The following is a 24,668-nucleotide window of genomic DNA, read 5'->3' as shown; positions in this document are numbered from 1 at the left end:
TTATATTGGAGTAAACTAATTACATTACATTGCTAAATAATTAAATCGAATTGAAAAATAGCAGAGCTTTTTTGTGTTACACATAAAAAAATACCATTCATACCCTTAACAAAATGCTGGTTAAAAAAGAAATATTTAATTTTTTATTAATGAGGTTTAAATATTTTTTTTAAAACCAACATCTCTTCAATTTCTCCTCCTACATAAATTGATTGAATGCATCATTGTTGTTGAGTTATTTTAAAACTCCATCTTCGTATTACTAACAGGAGAAATAATACAGTATTGGAGTAAATTAATTACGTTATAATTACATTACATTACTATATAATTCTTTAATCGATTTTAAAATAATATGGATTTTTTGATATAAATTAAAAATAGAATTTATATCCTTGAAAAAATCCAGGTTAAACAAGAAATATTTAATCGTTTATTAATGAGTTTAAATGTTTTTTTCTTTCTGAAACCAATATCTCCTCTTCAATTTCTCCTCGTATCTAAGTTAATTAAATGCGTTATTGTTGTTGAGTTATTTTAAAACTTAATGATCGTTTTACTAACAGCGACGTAAACAATCATTAAGAGCTGTCCTCTGTGTGAATGGCAAAACAAATTACTTGTGAGTTTAGTAACCATGGTTTGCACTCTTCACCAAGTACTTGGAATCAACATAAAAATAGAATAATCGCACCCAAAATATGTATGATGAGCGTCGTTTTGACGTCAATTAATACTCGACCAGCGTCATGTGCTACATCGACATTTCTTTTAATTGCCCTGCCAAGTTTTCGGTTTATTGCTTCAGTTAGTCGTAAAGCGGCTACATTTTTTCGCATAAATATATTCACTTTCTAATTTTCTCTCAAATTAATACATTTCTCTTGATGAGAATCTTAACAACATTTCAAAGAATAAATGAAGTTTATACTACGTTTTCTGTAATGACCGCCCTTAAGTATGTGTTTTTAGAATTCTTGTCAAAAAATTAAAAATATAGAAGTGTTCCAATTATGGATTGCAATTTAATAACTAAGTGTGTAAGAAATAAAACCACTATTAAATCGCTAGTGAGAAATAGAAAATGGAATACATAAAACCAGTTTTATTACCTGAGAAAATTTAAGGCGTTTCCAAAAACCATGTTTCGGCGTCTTTCTATCTCTTTCTGCAAATAATTTTCTATTTTCAATTCTGCCTTCCTCAGTAGTTATTCATTAGATTTAAATAGCCTTCTTGTTCCATCGCTTAATTTTCGACTCTCAGTGAGCATGTTTATGTTACTTCATGTGTTAAGAGCGGTCATTGCGAAACACCCTGTATAGAACAAATGCACAGGTAAATTCAATATTTAGCTTATAATTTACCATTTTTTTAGGGAATTTTTTGGGATGAATTAAAATTTTTCTCAGTAAAATAAACAAATTAGTAACTCTTTATTTTTTTCTTGCATTGAGGATGTTGAATATTGAATTATAAGCTGTAATTTTTTATTAAATTATTTTTTATTGCATTTTTGTCCTTTATTAATTATTTTATTGTTCAAATCATAAGTGTAAACATTGAAGAGGGCTTTAAATTATTTCAATTTCAAACATCGACAGAACCTTTAAAGAACAACCTTTTGTAGCGTATTTAATTAGTAGCAATCACGAATATCTGTTACAAACAACAGTTATGAAAAATATCAAGTTAACATATATAAAATGTTATTTCATGTGACAACACAGCCTTTCAAGAACAGCATTAAGTAGTAGGTACAGTTTTTTTTATGTGTTACCGCTAAAGTGAGAAATACGTTATTTCATAGAATAAATAGGTAATAACTACGCAAGCCAGTTAAAGTATATCAAATTATTGAATTCTACCACTTAACTAGGTATAGTTAAGTAGTACAGTTTGTTTATATATTACGGTTAAAGTGGTAAATTCTTTTTTCATAGAATAACTAGGTATTTCATAAAAAAACATCACAAGCCAGTTAAAGTATATAAAATTATTGAATTCTACGATTTAACTAGGTATTCTATAGTGTATAAGGTATAAGTAGTACAGTTTGTTTATAGGTTACTGTTAGCGTGTGAAATTCGTTATTTCATCGAATAAACTATATCATTCTGAGTTGACAATAGAAAAAAAAACTGCTCACAGAATATGACACAGTGATGTAACTGACTTGACTAGTTATTTCATGAAATACCTAGTTATTCTGTGAAATAACTGAATTCATACACTTCAACGGTAACATATCTAACACACTAAACACTGTTTAACAATTTCAACCCGATATATTATACTGAGTAGTCAATAGAAAAAAAACTTCTTACAGAATATAATACAGTGAGCTGATGTAGCTGACTTGTCGAGCTATTTCATAAAATGCTTAGTTATTCTATGAAATAATGAATTTATACACTTCAACGGTAACATATATAACACACTAACCACTGTTTAACAATTTCAACCCGATATATTATTCCGAGTAGTCAATAGAAAAAAAACTGCTCACAGAATATAAATAACACAGTTAGTTTGAAAAATAAATGAATCTCTGATTACCTCACTCATTTATTTGGGTTATCGAGTCAATGTAAGTCACTCTGGTAATTTCAATCCCCGATCGTCTGAAATTACCGTAATTGTGAACGTCTTATGTACCACCAATGACATATTCTAATACTCTTTTAATACCCGAGGTAATCTGGACTAATTGAGTACGCTTAATAACTGCCCCACATTCCCCAGCACTGGACTCAAGAGGAGTAGGCATAAACAAAAACACGCAGAACAATTATGAGATGTTCTTTTCTTTTTTGGGAACTAACCAATTAAGGACACGAAGTTAAAAACAAAACAAAGAAAAAGAAGTTCATGTAATCATCGGAAGAATAAAAAAAAAAGGGTAAATGGTTACGTTGAAGGAAAAATAAAGAGTAAACGATGTCGTGTTTACGATTGTTATTTGTTAGTTGTCATCGATGTGGATCGATTGTAGTCGATCGACTCACTGAATCATGCCGGGGAAAAAAGTTTCAGCTTGTTTGCTAGAATATAGTCGAACCTGTTTTTGTGCGAATTTCTATTTGTGCGATTTTTTATTAGATGTATGTAGATTTCAATTCAAGCAAATTGGAACATAAATAACGAAATTATCAAAATAAAAATAATAATAAATTAGTAGGACAAAAAATAATAATAATAAATTAGTAGGTTTTATCGACCATTTAGTTTTTTTTTTCAATTTTTGTTGTGTATTTCATCATTTTACATAAGCATTACGTCAGCCAATTACATTACATATGTATTAAATTCTATAATCGCATAATTTAATTGTTGAACGCACAAGAATCTCCATGTAAATCAGGGGTGTCAAACTCGCGGCCCGCATGCGGCCCGAGATGAGCATTTTTGCGGCCCAGTCAATATATCAGACGCAAAGTAAAAATAAATAGAAATGTGAATTAGAAACGAAGCTAGCATATAAAATGATAATATACTTTATTATTTTTATAATATTGCAAGATTTATCTTCTATTTTTGATGTAACCAAATACTTTAACGATTTAAATTTATTGTTACAAGGCAAGGATCAGATCATTACGAACATGTTTGACATAATTAAAGCATTCAAATGTAAACTATTTCTTTGGGAAAGGCAACTGAAAAATGAAGATTTAACGCACTTCCTAACGTACAAGAACAAATCTATTTTAGATGGTACTGCATCGTATCAAAAATACCCAGAAAAAATTTCGAATCTTAGAACAGAATTTGAAACAAGGTTTAAAGATTTTAATTCTTTGGAAGACAAATTTTGTTTGTTTTCTTCCATTTTCTCAATAAATATAGACTCAGTACCCAGTAATATACAAATGGAAGTGATTGAAATTCAGTGCGACTCAAATTTGAAGGTTAAATTCATTGTGTTCCTGAATTTCAAAAATATTTACCGGCAAGGTTTGAAAATACTCGAAAATTCGCATATGAAATTATTTCCTGTTTAGAAGTACTTATCAGTGCAAGCAATTATTTTCTGTTATAAATGAAGATAAATCTCCTGCCCGAAACCGTATTAATAACACTCACGTTGGGTCAATTTTGAAAGTAGTCTCGGCCAATAAAATTTCTCCCGAAATAGGAGAGATAGTAGCAGAGTAGAGATGCCAAGTATCAGGACGGAAAAAAAAATAATTTAACTATATATATGTTTATTACAATGTACTATTCCAAATAAAAATATTTGTTTCCATGAACATAGATTTTTTTTTTGCGGCCCACCTAAAGTTAAGCATTGTTTATTTGTCCCAACTTGGCTTTTGAGTTTGACATCCCTGATGTAAATAAATGAAATGTGCAATTAGTATATGGCGATACATCGTGTGAGTTCGGGTTTTCCTAAAACGGACTGCGTAAATTAAATTTAAATTTGATTTTTTTTTCTATTTAGATATAAACAGGGTGCGTAGCGTTTTTAAAAAGTACTTAAAGGTGTTTATTTTTGATTTACGTTTTTTAAAAGCCCTGAAAAGTGCTTTTTTTATTCGGTGTTTGTAAAAAGTGCTTAATTTTCTAACTTTTAAAAAGAAATTTTTTCTTAGCCGTATCGATTGTTGTTCTAAATTACAAAAAAAAAGCATTATTTTCACTATTTTTTCTGCAATATTTATCAGAAACTATTTATATCATCATGAATATGTCAAGTTTTTGAAAATGTTATTGAATTTTTTTGATTTTATGTTTATGGAAAAAATAATTTTTATTACTGCACAGATCCTAATTACGAATTTTTTTTTTTTTTTGGAAGGTGATTAAAAATATTTTTTGAGTGCTTGAAAAGTACTTAAAGGGTGCTTATTTTTTATTGAGAAACTGGCTAGGCTGATGGTCACCCTGATAAATTTTTAGACATAATTCCTGAAAATGAATAAAGGCAAAAACAAAGCGAAGAGGAAGGTAATTTCCATAGAAACTAAGACTACGATTTTAAAACGAATAGCAGTAAGTGAAGAATACAGCTCTTGGTGACTCTACGTATAATTTTTTTATACGATCTCAACCTATCGCATTAAAAAAAAACTTAGTAATTGTGTTGCGAAAACTATTATCTATAGCTGCTCGTGAAATTTTGTGCGATCTTATTTATGCTTTTTTATACCGTTCCTGTCCTTGTCACAAAAAAAAAGGTTTGAGTGTGTTACGTTTTTGCTTTTAAATAATTGATTTTCTTAGAATTTAGTTTTTCTACATTTCATGTTTTCATTAAAATCAAATTTATGTATCATTTTACATACATTTTACGCAAATTGAATCAGGCCAATATTTAGTTACATTAGCCTAACAAATTAAATATTTATTACATTAAATGAATTTTATTCTTAAATGTCTCGGAAACACAAAGCATTACTTTAAAGTTTATAAAATTGCTGCAACATATAAGTCCGTTATTGTATTGTATTGAATTAATAAGTTATTATTTTTATTATTATTAAAAAAAACTATGTTATGAACTCCATAATTTGCAATGCTTTTAATTTTGGTATAAAATAGAATACGAAGCAAATTGGTTAGAATTCTATTTTGTGCTGAAGCACTAAGTTTTAACCTCTTCTTTGATTATCCCGAGCTAACTCGGGTATGTATACATTGCAAATAGTAATTATCCCGAGAAAACTCGGGTATGTATACATTGCAAACATTAATTATCCCGAGAAAACTCGGGTATGTATACATTGCAAATATTAATTATCCCGAGAAAACTCGGGTGTGCAGAATTTGTCAGTACGTTTTATTTTATCACGTTTTTATTCGGCCGGAAGCAAAAAACGAATAAATCTGCTGTGATTGGAAGTTTGCCAAGTTTTGTTTGGGAGTTTTGCTTTTGGATTGGGGACTGCACACGTGTTTTGTGTGATTGTACATTCAGTGCTTGCTGAATTTACGTAGAAAAAAAGTTTGAAATAGTTTTCACTGGTGTTTGGAAAGTATCACTTTGTGTTGTCCCTTGTTTTAAAATCTATCTCACAAAGACTAATGTTTAACTTTTTTCATTGCCCGAAATAACTCGGGGTATTAAACTAATAGTAAATTAAATGTTTTTTACTCACGAAAAATTAAAATTTCAACTTAAAACGTGTGTATTTTTTTTGTTTTAGTTCCTTGTATTTATTAATAAAATAAAATAAAAATATATTTAATCTTTGCATTATTTTTTCAAAAAAAAATTTGGTACGGAAAGCGGTTAAATTAGTTAAAATTTCTTAATTTTTTAAAGAAAGTTTAATTTTCATTCAAATATTTAAATCCATATCCACATTTAAACATTCAAAGGATTAAACACACATTTATAGTCATAATTTAACATTTCGTTTGCCTGCGAGGCCTTAATATTATTCCAAACCTCACTTTAGGTAAACTCAAACAGATTTAGTTAAACGATTATTTATTCAGCCCACTGATCCACTTAAAAACCAAGGATAACACTTTCTATGTGGGAAAACAATACACCACTCTACTACGCTCGGGCGTATGGAACTGTGAGCTTTTAAATAAGTACCATATTTAGTGTCTTACGGCTCATTAAGATATGTGAAATGATGTGTGGCTCATAAATTTTGAGTTGAAAGTGAGAGCACTGATCGCTCTAAGTTAGTGACATTGTCTTTTAAAATAGCTTTGTTTAAGAACTTTAATGATTATATATGTGTTAATACTATCGCAAACAAAGAGTTTTTTAATTGAAAATTAATTTTTCTTATCCTGAAGAAGAGTTTCGCTTTTACAGTCAATCCTTCCACACCTGTTTAACTTTCAAAACATTGATCTTGTTGCCAAAGGTGTTTTTGTAACACCGTCCTTTGTGTCAAGCCCTTACTTAACTCGGGCCATAATTAAAGTTAAGTTAATGAGCTATAAACCTCATCTGTCCTTATTTTCTGGTTAATTATAATAAAAACAACTGAAATATAATTTATTTATCATTGAAAAATATGACTAACACTTTGAAAAATTAAGAAGTTGTTGAAGGAGATAGGAATTTAGAATTTCTGCTGGGGAGAAACAGTTATTCCTATATTTCAAAATTAGTTACTAAGTTGGTTGATAGAGGGAGCTGATGACTGGAATCGCTTTAAAACGATATTTTATGCTACATGTCTGATGATGTCAGACCATATTAATTGAAATATTTGCATGAGCCCTTGTTAATTCCGTCTTTAGAGTGAAAACGCTGTTGCTGCGAATGATGGTCACTTATTAAACTTTTGCATCTTTGACAAACTTTAAAACTAATTTTGAAACTTTGAGCAAAGAAATTAGGTACTTGCACTTCAAGAAGAAGAGGATCACAGATATCCATACATGTGACCTATGACGTCAGCGCCAGCTGATCCTTTATGAGCAAAATGGCTCAGTTTCTCCACATAAGTTAGAATGTTAATTAAATTGAAGTTAATTAAATACAGCGCCGAATTTGTTGATATATAATTCTTTCTCGTTTACGTCTTTTACTTAACTTAGATTTATTATTTGTTTATATATTTTATTCCAACCGTGTTATATTTTTGTTTTATATACCTGGCAATTTTGATGCATAAGTTTATGTTCTACGCGACTTTGTGCCTGTCTTTGTGTTAAGTAAAAAAATATAGTGAAAGAATTGAAATCTTTGTGGAAGAATATACAATATGACGCTTAAAAGAATTGATACTTGACGAGCTTGGCTTACTCGAAATAGGATGGAAAGAACAGTTGCTAACGTAAAGCCACGTTTCAAAAACCAATCAGAATTGATATACCCACACTACGTCACTTGCAGGTATCCCATTATCTAGGTTCTATCTGCATCCGTCTTTCTTTTGACTGATTTTTCAAATCATCAACCATTTTTAAAACATATTTTTGAATGGTTGGATAAAATATAATGATGAACTTTTAAGTGCACAATTTTATTTTTTTGTATAAGAATTTATTTTGCTTTAGTGACAAAGTATTTCATCCACTCATGCAAAATATTATGGAGAAAATTGCTTGTAGATTAGCTAACTATAGCAATAAATAGCACTTAACTAGTTAAATACAGTGTTTACTTCCACTCCCAGTCTATTTAAATGCTCATAAAATGACGTTTCCTCTTAAAAGCGAACAATCTTTCACAATTTTAAATGATAAAAGTATGTTTTCGGAAAGACAAACATCCATTTTAATATTAATTTATGATTTTTCAAAAGCAGTAAAAAGGATTTTAAAAAACCATTCTGCTCTTTCTAAGAAAGCTGATCGAGGAATAAACATCTCACTTCCATTTCATATTTTTGCAAAATGTGCGTTCTTTTAATGTTTTCTGCATTTACATCAACGCTTTAGTAATTACGTATTCTCTCAGTTTTATTTTTTCCCTTCTAAATAGAAAGTAAATTGGCAGATTTGCGTTTCATTCATAATGGTACGCATACTAAATTCTACACTCTTTCTCGGCAAATGGATTTTGATGGCATGAATAATTAATTTTTTAATGAATACCTTAAAACTCAGATTTTTATTTATAGAAAAAAGGAATGTAAAGTGAAGGAAATAGAACATTCAATTGTTTCCTGTCCTCCACAAGCAGAATTTATCGCCAAAAGCAGTTTATAGTCGGTTTAAACTGTTAACCACGTTCCGACTAGTTCTAACTAGACGGTAGACCTAAAATTTTAAATTTTTAGTTAGTATCCAGCGGTCAAAAAAAATTTTTTTTTGCTTGGATTAAATTATATTTTTTAAAAGTAATTCATATTAGAAATAATCTACGGCAGTGTTTCCTAAAATTTATGACTTTTGCGTATCCTTTCTAAATTTTTCGTAACGCTGTGTACCACTAATAAAAAAATGAATGTATTTTTTACTATAAAAAAATTGCACAAAAGTTAAAAATCACAACTGGCTATTGACACCACTAATTATTAACTGTTAACTCTGCAAAAAATAGCCAATAGAAAAAATACTTAATCGTGAATTTTCATGGCTAGCTTTGTTTTTAAATAAAATTTTTTGAAATTTTCGTTTGTTGGAAGATATTTCGCATAAGAGCCTCATACCCCCGCTAAATTGTTCCAGTACCCCTGGGGGTACGCGTACCACACTTTGGGAAACACTGATTTACGGCTATAAAAAGTTAATTCAACAATAAAAATAATATTGTGACAAAATTTAGTTACATAATGATTTTAAAGAACTTAATATTAAAATATTTGGGGAGTCAAAATGCATTTAATGTATATGTTACCATGGATAATCAAAATCAAGAGAATGTCGACTTTCGCCTGTGAATGTCGACAATCACATAATCGCTTTGGTCAATGTTCGGAACATTTCTTATATCCGATTATATTAATTTATTCGTCGATATTATTATATTTAATCGATATTTTAATATCTGCTGAGGATAGATTAGAAGAAACATCAGTGTTTGAAGTACCGGTTAAATGCATACCGGGCAGTGGCATTTAACTTTAAAAGAACATCAGTATAGGGTATACCGGGAAAATTTATACCGGGCAGTGGCACTGAACCTTAAAAAAACATTGATGTAGGGCATACCAGGCAAATATATAACTGGCAGTGGCACATTACGAGACCTAGTATATATTTCGGATATTTACCAAAGCGACTATTAGATTGTCAACATTCTCCGAAGGAAGTCATCAGTACAACTTCCAAACATGTGAAATAACTCTCCTTCCACATGAAACTTTTCATCACAAATTGATGGATTCTGAAGGATCAAAATTTTGAATGGAGAAATAGGACATTTAAATGGAAATTCTGCTTTCCTGAGTCTTTCTGCGTTGATGTACATTTATCATTAAACGATTTTCAAAGAAAAAGAACGGTGGGAAAAAGTGACCAGTTGCTTATTTAATTTAAATGCCACTTCTTTTTGTTGACTCGCCACGGGGCGAGTGGTTATTTTCAAGCTTGAATGGAAACTTTTTGTGAAGTTTTATATCATTAATAACTGTTTGTTAGAAATGTCTTGATTACTAAATGCTTGTTTCAGAATATTCAGCATTTGTGCATCTAGAAATGTTAATTTTGTACAAGAAATTAATGTAAATAATTTTATATTAATATAAATTGAAACATTTATAAAGACTTCGCTATCGATCGTTCTTTTAACAAACTTTTGGTCCAATTTATTTCAAATAGCGTGTACCTCCCATATTTAAAGAATAAAAAATCCGAATCCATGGCGAGTGGTTATTTTCCGGTCCACTAGAATGAAAGTGGTCAAAATTTTGTTAAAAACTAAGCTGGAGTTAAGTGCCTAGTGCAAGTACAAGTTAGAATCGTTTCCAGTGCAAGCAGAATTTATCGTTAGTCGCCTTTTCGACCGTTTTTCGACATAAACATATGGACAGACAGACTCAAAGCTGACAAGAGGGAAAATAATAAAATTAAAATTTTATAAGCTACGTTTTTTCACGTAAGACTTAAGAGGGACTGACCTAAAACAAACAACGTAGATCGCACCACATGCGTAATAAAGTTCTATCACCTTTGAAAATCCCCCCGCCATTTTATATTTATAAATTATAATTAATTTTGTCACGCGCAGAACATCGAATTTGTTATCAAATTTAATTCACTCAATTTGTGTTTCCACACTGCCAATGGCTCCTAATACTGATTAAATTCATTTTTTAATTTCTTGTAAGCGTTTTGATATTGGTGATTCATCATCATCACCCAACTATGGTGAAACACCTAGTGCCATTTTAGGGCTCTATCTTTTGACGGTCATGGTATGAATGACGCGTACTTTTGATCCAGGTCCGACGGCGTGAATGGACAACTGCTGGGGTGTTGTATCTCTCTCCAAACTTTCACGCCACAACCAACGAATAGACTTTCAGCCACACCTTATAACGTATGCACGTTGGATGTTTTGCCAGTCACCAGGATCGAACTTACCACCCTCAGGTCTGCAACCAGCTGTGTGAGCGAACGATTACAGGGTTCGCCACTAGAGCTTCCATTGGTGGCTCATCGAAAATTAACGGTGGCTCCTAGACGTAACGTAATTTAAAGAAATTCCATGAAATATCATGTGCAGTAATATAAAGGGAACATGGTGCCTTGTGATTAAAGGTAAATCTCATGGCACACACATTGACAAGTTACCTATTGTTTATGAATAACTCAGCAAAAACTTAAATAATACATTTGTGCCACATTAGGAACCAATGACTCTATGAAACTAGAAAATGTGTGAAGCGAACCTAATTATAATTTAGTTTTTTTGTCGTGTAAGAAAAGGGTTATGCGTCAAACGTTTGTACATAAAAAATCATATTATTTCCTTTAATATCGTATTTTGGATATTGTCATATGTGTAATAGTTTGAAAAATATAAATATTTAAAATCCGATCTTTCATTTGTGCAAACTCTGTCCACTTTGAATTAAAATTAATTTTGCTCAGCTAAAATTGCAATGGCTGTGGCATAATCTGTAACCTTAAAGAGGTAATAATTAATTCCTACCTGACATCATTACTGCCCATGCATTGTAAGAATATATTTTTCCTATACTTCTACTAGCTCTAAGCATCAGAATTTATTTTTACCTCCGTCAGATTTTCTTTTCTCTCCACAGCAACAAAAGCATCTCATTTCGATCCTTTCGATGGTCCAATATGTTTCTGCTTCAAAAGCTTCCACATCTTCAATTACTCTCATTACTTATTCTTCCTGAAATTCAGTTTCGTCCAAAATAGATTGTTGATAGCTTATGCCAGTTGTTCCCCAGAAGCCAGCCAAATCTTGGAAATGAAATCTTATTTGGCGATGGCTTTCTTAAACAAATCCCTTGACTCCAACTTTCCAGACACTACTATTTTCTGAGAAAATCGAAAACGGTTATTCAAAGTGCTCAGGAAGCGAACATCTAAATAAATTTTTTCTTTGTGTGTTTATTGGGTTCTTATCTACACTGTTGGAAAAGCGTTGTGTTGCAGTAAAAATTCTTTTTTACGGAATTTGTGAAGATATTTTTATCTTTTTTGGACTAAACATGGAATAACTGAGTGCTTCGTTAATCATTTTTCATACAGCCCTGCTCTTCAACCTGTGTAGTACCTGCACTACTGCTTTTGCATCGCTAAGACAGCTACGGAACCCTAAATGAAAGACCTTCTTTTGACAGAAACCCCGAGTTAGTAAATAAAGTTTATTGGCAATTATAAACATTTTAACCAAGGAAAAACTGCTAATCACCATTAAAAATATTTAATCCAAAAAATTTAATAGATTTTCTTTTACCGTTTTATCAATAATAGTCTTAAACTTAAGTGACAGTTTAATTCACAAGTCTGAAGCGGCATCTGTTCTCAATTTGATTTTGGCCTTCCAATGAAAACCATAAATCAGATTATTCATTAGCTGAAAATGAATTGGGTGATTTATAGTCTTCGTTGAAATGAAAACGAAAAAGAATGCCTGTCAGGGAATCACATTTCTTTTAAAAATTGGTTATTTTCTTAAAATTGAAAAGTTTGATGGGAAATACTAGTGCAATTATTATTATTATTTTGAAAAAATACATTTTTCTCAATGACATTTTGCTTTAATTATTTCATAAAAATTTCCCTAAATAATAAATAATGATTGGATATAAATATAATTACAGGTTTCAAAAATCATTTTTTTTTAAATCTATCTGAACTCTAGTGACCCATAAATGGAACCCTAGGGTTCCTTGGAACAACATTTGGGATACTCTACTCTAAGGTATTCGTTGAATTCAACTCTAAAACTTTCGTATTTTTTATTCAGATGCACTAAAAGCCTTTTTGCCTTTAAATTTGGAAGTAAACGGGAATTTTATTTTATTTTTTTTTCATTTAAAACTAGCACTTTTTTACCAAATTTAATTTTATGCTAAACAAAGTTAATCCACTGCTTTTAGCAGATAAATCTAAGAAAAAGCACAATATTCACAGTGAAAAAAAATTTAAACGTGAACCACTTGGCTTCGTTTCTACAGACTTAACGCCATAATCTAAAATTCGTCTTTCTCCTATTTGCTTAATTTCTGTTCTGAATAGTTGCATATAACATAATTTTTAAGATCTGTGGTGCCTCAGGTGTGTTAGAACTCTCGCCTCTCAATGAGATGACCCGGGTTCGAATCCCAGGCCACTGTCAACTCAAATATTTCTGCATGCGTATATATTAGACTGTGATTCTATGATCAGTGAATAGCTGAATTCATTTCTTAATTCACCTATTCACTGATTTTCTAATACACCAACTCGCTTATTCATTGATTCCCTGAATCACTAATAGATCAATTCGATGATGCATTGATTCGCTTTCTTTGTTAACTCACTTTCTTATTCTATTTACTCATTATGTCGAGAATTTCTGAGTCGAGAATATATCAAGAATATATCGGTGTAACGGTTCTATTAGTAACGCAATATTTATAAAGAAAAATAATTATAAATGATGATCGCCACAATGCGATGGTATTTAAAGTTTTTTCCATCTTTCGCCGGACTTAACATAGGTTTATGAATGCATGAAAATTATGTAGCAGTCTTTATTAATCAACAAATTAGAGAAAATTTTCATTTTGTTTCACTGTAATGTTAATTTGTTGAAATTATTCCTTCTAATTCTAGTTTTCCCCCCAAATGTTACTTTAAGAAGGACTATCTCATTTTGATTATTATTATCAAACTATAAGCGAATTTTGATTGTATACAATTGCATAATATTAAATCTTTAAAATTTCTAACAGTTTGAAATTTGCCATTCCTTCTTTGCATTTCTTGCTGACAAGAGCATTATAGATTGAGAAACTCCACATCCCAGTTCAACAAGTGCTTCTCCAATAAATTATTCGGAGGAGAAACAGACCTCTAAGCTGTTCTTCATCTTCTTCTGGAGGAAGGCCAAGATGTATTCCTTTAATAATCTGTTGACACCTCAGCGTGCATTTTCAGTCTTACCAAACGATTGAGGTTGAAGAATGATTTTTAGAAAAGTGTTTTTAAAAAAAGTTGTCTATAATTCGTTTTAAAGATGACGGAATCCAGCTGCTAGCAAACAGTGTCTAAAGCTGAAGTTTTGGTTTTTTTGAAAATTATTTAGTTTTATACACCAAAGATATTAATAATTTTTACCACGCAATCTTCCGGTTCAACACAAAGTGTGCTCTTTTAATATTTTCGTATTACTTTTAACTTAAAAACAGTAATTTCTAAAAAAAATATATTTCTGCATAATCATGATGTATCAGTGCTCCACAAAGGCAAATTTCTCCCAATGTTAGATCCAGGAGTTTCCTTATCTTCTGGATTGGGTTCAAAATTACAAGGCTACGGAGTTGAACATTAGGAGTCGTAAACCCAAAAATTGGGTCGGCTGTTCAATAGCAATTATAAATTTAAAAATAAATAAATAAATCATGATGTATCGAGACGCGTTGGCTCAGGGTATAGAGTGTCCGACTCTCATGAGGTGACCCCAAATTCGAATCCCAGTGGCGACTGGGGGTACAAATTCGACTCCCGGTTCGCACCGACCACAGAGTTGACTTAAAATATCCTCAGTGGTAGACGGATCACGGGTTAGAATCCCCTTGCCTTTTGGTTAACCGTGGAAAGTTTTCGTACTTTTCCTCTCCATGTAACGCAAATGCGGGTTAGTTCCATCAAAGGTCCTCAGAAAATGCTAATTTGTCCTAATTCTTGATCCTGGAGTTCCCTTGTCTACCCGGTTGGGTTCAAAATTACAAGGCTACGGAGTTGAACATTAATAGTCGTTAATTCAGAATTGGGTCAACAATTGTTATAAAATAAAATCATGATGTATAGCAGAATTTCTACAATGTTTTGTCATCTTTGATTCCTACCTGTGTCTTTGACGCAGCCACATAAATAGAAATTATTAAAGTCTGGGGATCTTTGTGGTTATGTGATTAAGAGCATCTTACCTGTCACCCGCACGACCAAAACACTGCCAGCGTGGCCGAAAACACAGCAAGAACTTTTCGAACTTATTAGTGCAGAAATTACAAAATATTTTAAACTGCCGTAAATACAGAATAGACAGTTGTAATTAAAGAAAAAATAACCTAGTATATTATTCTTTATTTTCGCGAATCCTTTAAAGTACTGAATGCAATTGTTTTAAAAATAAATACTAACTTTGTATTTCATTTTAAGTTTTCAATTTGATTTCATAAGTAGTCCGTTTTTAACTTTTGTTAATCGCTAACTCTAAAATAATCCTATTATAGAAAACTTATTATAAATATTTAAAACACCTTCCCTGTTTTCTAGACAGTCTCTGGTACTCTACTGAGTGTCGTTATGACTCAGAGACTGGAGAGAAATTCCCGGTGGGATGTGTGATGTTAAGTTATTCATTATTCAGTGAATTATGAATTTCTGCAGAATAATTAGGTAAATTATTATACTTAAATTAAATTACTTGAAGTTATGGAATCAAAGACTTGAAGGAAATTGCCTGTTCTCTGACTTGTTATACGAGTTAGCTAAATCTTCTAATTAACTTCGTTTTCGTTCAAAATACACTGTTTTTATTTTGAAAAATATTCTAATTTTGCTTAAAATCCTGAATTTTTTTTTTTTTTTTAGTAAGAATTAGACTATGCTCTGAGTTGCATCTTCAAAATAATTTTGGGACAAAAATTTATTAATTTTACAATAAAATTACTTTGTCCAATGATACGATCCAACAACCCACAACAAAAGTTTTGAGTTTTTTACTTTTAGAATGGTTTATAGAGAATAATGAATTCAAGATTCTTTTCTTAGTTTAATGTGTATATCATTAGAGCTGGTTATATTATGTTGTATAGTTAACTACATAAAAAATGTACTAATAATTAAACATTGCGGAAAACTACTTGTCTTAAATGTAACTAAGGTTACATTATAAGCCGTGATAGCCTGGTCGGTAGGGCGGTGGGCCCATGGGCAAGAATTCGTGAGTTCGATCCCCGCCGGCCGAAGACTCCCCGTGTAATAAATGGTGACTCATGCACGTTAAATCTGTCGAGTCGCCAAGTCCTCCATGTTCCCATAATAAATCCATCCATACCTCTGGGGGTACTGATCTAGGAGTTTCCTTGTCTTCTGGATTTGTTCAACATTACAAGGCTACTTCGTTGAACATAAGCAGTCGTAAACCCAAAAATTGCGTCGGCTGTTCAGCGACATTATGGGCTGCATTATGAGCCGTGGTGGCTCAGGGGATAGAACACTAGCCTCCTAATAAGGTGACCCGGTTTCGATCCAAACGATGGCTTTGGCCCCACAAATTCCGCACTCGAATCGGACCACAGTGCTGATGTAAAATACCTTCAGTGGTAGACGGATCATAGAGTTCCCTTGCCGTCAGGCTAAACGTGGAAGGTTTTCGTGGTTTTCCTCTCCTTGTAACGCAAGTGCGGGTTAGTTCATCAAAAAGTCCTCCACGAAGACCAATTTCTATCAATATTTGATCCAGGAGTTCCATTGTCTTCTGGATTGAGTTCAAAATTACAAGGTTACGGAATTGATTATTGATAGTCGTAACAACTGTTCAACAACTATTATAAAATAAAATAAAAAGACCACATTGCCCACAAAACTTCTACACGTAGCCATTGGTAATTATTAGAAGAACCTAAAAATTATTTTTGTTGGAAAAAATCTTGTGAACTTTCTATAGCTTTAAAAAAAAATGAAACAACTGATGCATATAAGTTATTAGTTTATAAGTTTGCACGTTATGTCAATATAACGTGCAAACTTTATAGGATAACAATATTTGTGTTAGTTCAGTTTTATTTATAAACTTTTATAAAAATAAAACCAATAAACAGTACAATGGCTCATTTATTGAGTTATTTTCAAATAATATTAATTATTGTACTAATGATATGGACGGCGCAATAAATAACAAACGGGTAAAAGGCGTAATTTGCGTACCTTCATTGAATATAATATTTTTCCAAACTATTTATTATCTTAATATATGTAACAATCTGCTAAAGTTATACTCATAAGGTAAAATGTATTCCTTTTAATTAATCTAAAAACGTTTTTTTATAAGAACTAGTGTCAGAAATTTAGCCTTGTTATACGTAAGAAATCTTTATAAATATTTTTTTTGATCGCTAAATACTAAATATAAAACTGAAATATTTTTAAAATCCAAAAACAATTACTATCTATTCTTTGCGGCATAGTTTTCTTACTCATTTTATGTTTAAACTGTGCTTGTTAAGCCGTAAACATGTAAATTGATGTCTTTTAGGACATTATTTTAAACGTTTATCAATGTTTCCTATCTAACAATAGACTCGTCGTAGTATTAAAAAGGTATATACAAGTCTTTTGCGGTGAAAAAAAGAAAGAAAAAAATAATTATTGAAACAATCGATTATCTATATTTTATCGTTGCTGGTGCATTTTTACATAGCTGAATTTTTTTATAAAACAATTGAACACATTAGCGAATGTTAATTCTACTACACCATAAGAATAGGAATAATATAAATAAGAATAATAAGGGTATATATAATATAGATATGTAATAATATTAAGGCTGTATATAATATAAAAATATTATAATATTAAGGCTATATACAATAAGAATAATAGATAGGGTGACAAAAAATACACAGAGAAACAAATTCTGGTCAAATTACCTTACAGTATGATAGTGACATTTCTGATTTAAAAAAAAAAAAAAACATAATTATGGCAATAAAATCAATGTATACGGTATTTAAACCATTCGTATGGTAATGGTTTACCGGAAGCTCTGGTTTTCAAAATTATAGTTCTTATCACCACACATTTAGTAAAAATTGAAAAGTAAATTTAACCGAATGAATGGTTTTTATGTCATGCTCTGAGGTATCTTGATAAAATTAGCGAATTTTCTCACATATTATAAAATCTTATTTTCTAGTTAATTTTTCCAAAATCATTACCAAAGCGCTTCAGTAAAAATTACGGAGTATTTTAATGTTCCTATAGAGCCAAAAACAAGTAAATATTACCTTATCTTAGGGGTAGTTTTGACTATGCTTTTTTTTCTCAGTGTACTTATGATTAAAAAAAAAATCGTCTGTTGCATTCTAACACCTTTCAAAGTTTTTTAATATCTCGAACTATCCCTTTATTAAGTGTGCATTGCAGGTTATTAATTTATAAAATTCATATTTTGTAATAGCAAATAATATTTGAAACTTCCGGTCAATTTATTTTTAACAAATAAGTCGAAATAAATTGATAACTCATAATGATCAAAAATAAATAACTTGTTCAAAATACACAAAATTTGTTACTGGTGAATCACAGACTAACGTTTCCAGAATTAATATATTTATTTTTGACGATCAAAAATAGCTCAGAATACCAAATTAGAAAGTACCTTGATAAAAATATTTATAAAGCATAGCTTTTGTCATCATTTTGATTGTAATCGTTTTTATCATCGCAATGATTTTTATGTCAAAACTCGTTTTTATAGTGAAAGACTGTATATTGATTTTACATAAAGTGAATAAGAACTTCCCTTTTGATGATTTTCCGTTTTATTCTGATATAAATATTGATATCTGGCCGTATAAAATCATCTTTTATTTTGTTTAAACTTTTATTTGCGGTTTCCTTTCTTTTTCTCTATATGAACTAAATTTATCTTATATCATGAGAGGTGATTACTTTGAAACGACGTTTTGCAAAAACTTATGTATAGATAAATAAATTGTTGTTACGCATATCATTCAGAGATGGATGAAAATAGTTATTATTCTTAGTACTTAATATATTAAATCCAGAACCATGCGAACCATAATAAACTAAATTCAGCATTTTTAGAAGGAAAGGATGTCAACGGTCAACTGGGGTTTCTTATATGATTACAAAACTGACTATAAGCTCGTCATTAGAAGTCAAACACTAATAGCATTAATTTTTTTTCAACATCGCTAAGAGAAATATTTTTACCATGGTAAAATCTTCGTAATTGAATTATTTAATTAAATCTTTTGAAATCCTTTATTTTTTGTTATTCTTATAATTAATTTACTTTGCTTTTATTTTCTTGGCCAAGTTAATTAGAATAATAATTAGTTAGAGAAAAGGACTGTACATGTATTATTAGAAATACATAGCAGGAAGAAGTTTAACTTTTTTTCTCGTTTAACTATTACACACACACTTTTTTTTATTTGGGAACTAGAGAAGCGTCCATTTTGAATTAATATAGTATAAATGAAACTTTAATGTCTTTACATGAGAGAAAAACGTAGTACTTTATCACCCCCCCCCTTTTCACTATTATACTTTTGTATTATTGCGTATGCAAAACAATAAATAAATGAATAAACAATTTACGTTGTACTTTTAAGTTGAAAAGTAAAGTTAATAATTAATAATTTTATATGAATTACGAATATTATAAACATATAATTTATATCTTTACAAATTAATTTGATGGATTGTTAGATATTGTTGAATAAAACATGATTTAAAAAAGAATAATATCCTCAAAACTATGCTTAATTACTGATTACAAAAACAAATGCTTGTTCAGATATATTTTCTAACAAATTATTACACCGTTTGTATGAGTTTTTTTAGTTTTTTTTTTTCTTCACTAAATCCTTCTCACACTTTTTTTCTCTATGTTCCGTTCGCACGCAAACCAAGCGACCATAAACCACGCAGACGATTTTACATTGTTCGTCGCTTAAATTTATTATGAGCAGTTCACTGCCTGAATTTTAATTACAACTTTGCATGCTACGCCTCGTACTAGTCTTTTTTCTTTCTTCTGAGATTATTTTCTCTCGGTCATAAAAATGCTTTTCTGCCTCCTGTATTTAATGAGAAAACAAAAGAAATAAGCGAACAGGATCAGACGGAATGAATAAACAGAATCGCTCGATTTTATGAAATTCAGAAAACGGGAATGGCAACATGTAAGTTGATAATGAACTACGCAAACATTGGAATTCAGTCGACTGCTGTTTAATGAATTTTTCTTACATTAATGGTAACAAGAAGTTAATTATTCACAGTAAATGATTTCGTGATAAATTTAGTAATTACTACATGTTTATCTGCATGGGACCCCAAAATTTTTTAATTACACTTTCTTAACGTATATCAATGTATGAAATCTGGTATTCTATAGAATATCTAAAATCAACCGGCATAGTATGATATTTTTAATATGTCACAGATTGTTTAGTCATTCTATATATAGAATGACTAATAACTCGGAAAAGAGTAATCAACTAATATTTCACACATAGCCTCTGCATTCTTAAAACCTTTCAGGCACTCTATAAAATGGCAAGGCAAAATATGTAATATCTCTCATATTTCATACTTTGCCAAAATACGTCATGCATTCTATACAAAGACTAGGCATATGATATAGAATTCTTGCACTTAAAACATTGTTGTTACCATGTACAACATCTCTTCCAATTATTCAAGCCCTGTTTACTAGCCACAACCTGTACTGGTTATGGCCCTGGCCGTGCGTAGAGAGTCGAAATTAAAACCATTGTTTCGAACAATTATCGTCCAATGTAATTCAAGGAATATGGAACGTGTCCCTCAATGAAACGGACCAGGTTCGAATACCGACGATGGCTAATCAATTTTCATACGACTTTCTACTTATGCTTACAACAATGCTAACGGAAATATTCCCAGTGGTAAATGGATCATGGGTTAAGTTCCCTTGCCATCGGGCTCATGGGAAGTTATTGTAGGTTAGTAAAATTCCGAAAATCTTCAACGAAAACGAGTTCATCCAAATATTTGAACTTGCGAGTTCTTTTGCTTAGGTTGGGCTCAGAATTACAAGGTTATGGGGTTGAACATTATTAAAGCCGTAAATTCGATATGGATCGGCTGTTCAGCGGAAGTAACTATTGAATCTCTACTATGGCCGAAACTAGCAGATCTTATCTGATCGAAACTGACTGAAATATCATCAACTCTTTTGTTCTCTTATAAAATCTAAATTTAATTTATAAAGTCTAGTTAATACAAATACAAATTTGGTTCTTTCACGTCCCGTAGTGGACTGATCTTAAAGATACGATTCCCTGTAGAACACCGAAGTCAAGCGTCACTGGCTGCGGTCAGTAAGCGAGTGGGGACCACTTTGATCAGCCTGCGTAGGGACCGAGGGTGCGCAATATCGGTTCTCGTTTAACTGTTCTACCGTAAAATGCTCGACGAAGATCATCGGGCTACCACAGCAGAGGAGCTATCCCCTCTGCAGAGGATCAAAATTGAGATGGCATGTCTTCGGATCATCCTCAGGGATGTTTCCCACACCGTCACCAATAGCCCATTGTGGAGCTCTAGTGCGATGTAAATCAAGTACTGACGTATTACTTTTACTTTTTTTATTTATTGGCTAAGTTATTAATTTTAAAATATCTCATATTTTACTGCCCTATTTTTCTTTCGAAAAGAAACATGTATGAATAAAATAATTTTTTTTAATTTGAAACTTCATATAACATTTGTTATTTGCATTCATATTAAATTTCATATAACATTTATTATATATAATATATTTTTAATTATAAAAGAAGAAAGTAAAGATATTAATGTAGGAAAAATTAATGACAATAGATTATACTTCATTTTAAAATAATACACCCACTCTTTATTAATAATAATAATAACTATCAACGCTGAACTATAATATCCGCACCTTGAACCATTATACGGATTTGTTATAAAATTGACCAAATTAAAGCCTTTTTTTTATTTAAAAAAGAAATGTTAATTAATATATTTATTTTACAGAGTTTTGACACTAGATTTTGTTTTAGTTTAAAAGAAAATAAACAAATAAATAAGGTTAGCAGTTCAACGATGTACAATAATATCGGTAATTTGAACCTAAACACGGCACAAATTTGTTGCCATAGTATTGTGTAATCAAATTTAAGAAGTACAATAATAAGGTTCAACAACACTATGAAATATCTAGCAGTTTTATTTTTAAAAAAATTATTATTATTACGTAACTGTTACCATTATTCCGTATTAGAAACATAATTAAATTTAACACCTTATCAAATGTTGTAGAACATTTTGAACCATATGGTTCAAGGTATCGATATTATGGTTCAACGTTAAACCAATATTCGTGACACGTTTTCCAGTATTGCTCATAATTTCCCCCTCTCATGGATTTTTCTTTTTCATCCGAAAAGAATTCATTTCCTTTGAACCACCGATGTCGTGCATTAATAAAAGGGAAGATCTTAATCTATATCTGAGAAAATTTTCAAAAGGTAAATAACTTCTGAAAGGATGAGAATCACTTCCTTCCAATTTACTTTTATTTCTTCTTTTAAACGTGTGCGACCGCTGAACTGTTAATAGCCTAATTTTTTCCCTTCTTTTTTTTTCTCTCTTCATTTCCTAATTCTGTAATCAGAGAGGATAGCAGATTTCTCTCAACATCTGCTCCTCTCTCCCTTTTTCGTCATATATTACCCCTGGTTACTTTGGTAACAGTTGGAAGAGGGTGATGAGGGGTAAAAGGGATGCGCCACTCCCTATTACCCGAGAGGAAGGAAGAGGCGGCAAAGAACAGTTTAGGAATTTACCTCTTTCTTGCCCTTAGAAACAGTGAGGTGTCTTGTTATTACTTTATAAGCAAAAAGATGAACTATTAACATCTGGTCCCTTTTCCGGAAAATTCCCGAGATTTTTGTTGTCTGGGAGATAAAAAGGAGTTTTTGCACGTGAGCAAACAAATGGAAAATTTATTGGCGTTTTTAGTTTTGTCGAACTATTTTGGGAATAATATTGGAAAAATGTTTGTTGGTGCTACGTAGTTTTATCGATAAAAGAGAAACCGTGTTTGTTTATTTAGCGGTTATATATTTCTTTTCCTTTAAATTAATTACGATAAGCTTGACATGAAACATTTTTTTCTAAGTGTTTTCCATTCGAGATGAGTATTTAAAAATTTTTTATATAAAATTGAACAATAATTTGCATTTCCTTCAAAGCAAAAATAGAGAAGTGTTACTCTCAGAAATACATGAATATTGGTTCAAAATTTGATGCACCATTTTATAAGGTGTTAAAATTAATTTATGTTTCTATTCAAGATGAAAAAAAGCTAAAAAAAATTTAAAAATATAATACAAGTTTAAGAAGCAAAATATTGTCTATTGACTGAATTATAAAATTAGATATGTTTCTTTTTTTTTCCTTCTTTTTCATCCACATTTAAAAACGATTAATATTAATTTCAGCCATCATAAACTTTCTTGAATCAATTTTTCTTTTTTGTATTATTAAAATTGGAATGAAATAATTTATTTATGGCATATTACATTTACATTACTTAGTAATGTTACAACGTATTTATTAATCTTATAGTGGTTCATCATGCTCCAAAATTTCTAACAGCGATACTTTTTTTGACCAATATCTGCCATATACTTTGCTTATTTACGAATATTAGGCGTTATAATTGACTATTATGATTACAAATTAATCTTTTTTTGACAAATTATACGCAGATAGCTAGCAAATTATAAAATTAGGTATTTTTAATTTTTTTTCCATCCACGTCTAAAAAAAGATTTATCTTAATTTTGGCCATCATAACCTTTCTTGAATCAATTTCTCGTTTTGCTTTATTAAAAGGGAAATAAAATTGTGTATTTTTGACGACATTTCAAATTTCTTGAACGTGTTACCTTTACTTTACTTTTATGACACATTACATTGCATGCGTTTTATTTAGACATATTATGATATTTGTCATAATGCAATGCTAAAATCTAAAACAAAGATAATCTTTAATTAGCTAAATCTTTAACTGATTGTTTTGTTTTGCATGTTAAAATAAAAAAAATCTCCTTGTTTTAGAGACCTATGTTATTTTTACAAGTATATAGATTTATTAAAAAAAGTTATTATGAAAAATATTTTCCTCCACGTATAAATCCGCATTTTTGTCATTTGAACTGGAAGTTCGCAGATAACCATTTAAAAAAATTATGCATTATTCAGGAAATATGTTAATAAATAATTTATGTTCAATTTTATTAGATTTCAAAAGATGTGGTTTTGTGAACGATTTCGGCTTTGTCAAAATTTTAGCCATAGAAAGATAACAGGAAATATAATTTCCTCTTTGCGTATGGTGCACTAAACTATTTGTGTTTCAGTTTGTCATGGTTCGATGTTTTCTTTGCCCTACGAAAGAGCGCTATATGCATAAGTATTAAAAATTTTATGATATTCTCTCGCTGTTTTTTTTTTTTTTTTAAATTTTGTATTCTGAATAAAAATTCTTCTTGGTTTTATTTACATAATTAATTATAATTTTATAATTATTTATTTCTTTTGGAATGCTTGTCAAGTCCTAAAAATATGCACGTCTTATTTTCTAAAGTTAATATTTAAATACAGAAGGAAAAAAGAAAAAAACTAACCATCGATTTCTGTCCCAGTGAGGGGGTTAAAACAAACCAAAACTAATTTAACCGAACGATTGCTAGATTAAACTAAATGCCATTATTTTCGACACTTTTTTATTCTCGTCTTGACAGACTGATCTAGATAATGATTTTACATATTTGGAACATATCTGT

At 30.5% G+C, this 24,668-nt stretch overlaps 2 protein-coding genes across 4 annotated transcripts in view; both read left to right on the top strand.

Moving 5' to 3' along the window:
• Window positions 1-24,668, top strand: part of LOC107455003 (GMP synthase burgundy) — a 222,637-nt gene that overhangs the window by 111,691 nt on the left and 86,278 nt on the right. The gene's annotated exons all lie outside the window — the stretch shown is intronic.
• LOC107455008 (uncharacterized) overlaps window positions 1-24,668 on the top strand; it is a 145,946-nt gene that overhangs the window by 109,186 nt on the left and 12,092 nt on the right. The window lies entirely within an intron of this gene.

Source organism: Parasteatoda tepidariorum, chromosome 8 (assembly GCF_043381705.1).
Source record: "Parasteatoda tepidariorum isolate YZ-2023 chromosome 8, CAS_Ptep_4.0, whole genome shotgun sequence".
Classification (NCBI taxonomy): Eukaryota; Metazoa; Arthropoda; class Arachnida; order Araneae; family Theridiidae; genus Parasteatoda; species Parasteatoda tepidariorum.
This window is presented reverse-complemented; position numbering and strand designations above follow the sequence as displayed.